The sequence below is a fragment of the Diadema antillarum genome, unplaced genomic scaffold (assembly GCF_040938485.1).
Source record: "Diadema antillarum isolate AM-2024a unplaced genomic scaffold, OU_Dant_1.0 scf00000003, whole genome shotgun sequence".
Taxonomy (NCBI): Eukaryota; Metazoa; Echinodermata; class Echinoidea; order Diadematoida; family Diadematidae; genus Diadema; species Diadema antillarum.
The window spans coordinates 2,637,676-2,639,427 of NW_027270892.1; positions in this window are offsets into that span (position 1 = coordinate 2,637,676).

Sequence of the window (1,752 nt, forward strand, 5' to 3'; positions counted from 1 at the left end):
CAGTGTACTATGAATGGGACCGGTCGTTAATTATTGGCGCTGATACCCGATTCTGCTAGCAGCTGAGTAATGAACTTCGCCCACTATTTACACGCCAAGGAGTCACATGGTACTTTGTGTGAATGAATCCAACGAAACGGCCGGGATCGCCGAAACTACATCTGTATATAAATCGACTTTTCCAATTTGTTTATCTGTAAGGCAATAATTCGAGTTCTCAAAATAAATACATGTATAAAGGTATTTTCTTTGCACTCTGCGCAGTCATTCTGTAATCATGGTAATCCAAGCCTTATTTTTCTGTACTCTTTCTGCTAATTACATCCAAACTCTCTCTCCCTTCACTCCCCATCTCGGGTCTAGGACAACTACCCCTGGGCAATTACGCCGGACCCCTCCCCTGGCCCTAATCCTAATCCTTATCCTGAACCTATATAATCCTAACCCTAACCCAAACTCCTAACCCTAACCCTAATCTTTACTTTAACCTTACCACTAACTAGTATTTAGCCGGGGAGGGGGGGGGGGGGGGGGGGTAAATGCCCTCTGGGGGTAATTACCCGGATACGCCCATCTCTCTTCTCAGCTGTTCCACTCTTTGTTGTAGTTCTATCGTTAGTTACTATATAACTTACAAAATACTATACTACCTGCACCGTCTGCACGGTAGTTTCAGTCAATGTTATTTGTTGATATACATTGTATAAGTCTTTTTTCCCCGAGGGACCTTGTTCACAAGCCGTGCTTTTCCTCGTCTTCCTGTACTTTTTAATGTACTTATCCATAACCGTGTGATTGCTACAATGTATATTATGATATTTGTATTTGCATGGGAATCGGAAGGCATATAAATTTCAAGTTCAAGTTCACGTTCAAGTTCAAGTCTTTCCTCTTTCACCCTCTTTCCCCTTGTGTACCTTTGTTTATGTGTAAATTTACAATCCTATAAAGTTTACAGCACTGTCGATGAAAATATATGGATGGGTAATGAAACCACACAAGTTACATTACATAGGTACTTATACAACGTTCACTATACAAAAGAATTTGACAGACCTTAGATTTGAAAATGTGGAAACACAGGGGTTTACAATAAAGTTGTATAAGTAAGCAATGCCTGAAAAACAATCATAAAAACACAACAAAACAAAACAAAGCCAGCGGAATTATAGAACAGAAAAGAAATCAAGAAATAGAAAAAAGAAAATGGCTTTTCTTTGGCAATGTTGCACGAACTTGATCGCTGGAAATACCGAGCTTATATTCTTGAAAACGAGATTGAAGCTTGTAATGACGCTATCACATTACCCTTAACTCGACTGGTGCGAAATTAAATGAAGATATATAAAGAGAATTAACCTGTCGCTAATTCTACTAATATGATGTCAAAAATGACAATCTTTTACACAAAATGTACAGTTCTAGATATGGGGTAGCAAATTTGAATCTTGAGAAAAGGCAAGTGAGGAATAGCTAGAACATTTTGAATTATTTGAATTTGATCATGTAAACTTTTATCAAATTATTCACTAAAACCCGTGATGATGATAACAACAACAACAATAATAATGATAATAATAATGAAGATAATAATGCATGTAATTATTATCATATTATTATTATTATCATATTGATGATAATTTCTATCATTGTAATACTACTGATGATGATAATGATGAGAATGACAATGATGATAGTAGAACAATTATGCAGACTTACAGACAAATTAATCGTAGTTATGAGGTCTTACAT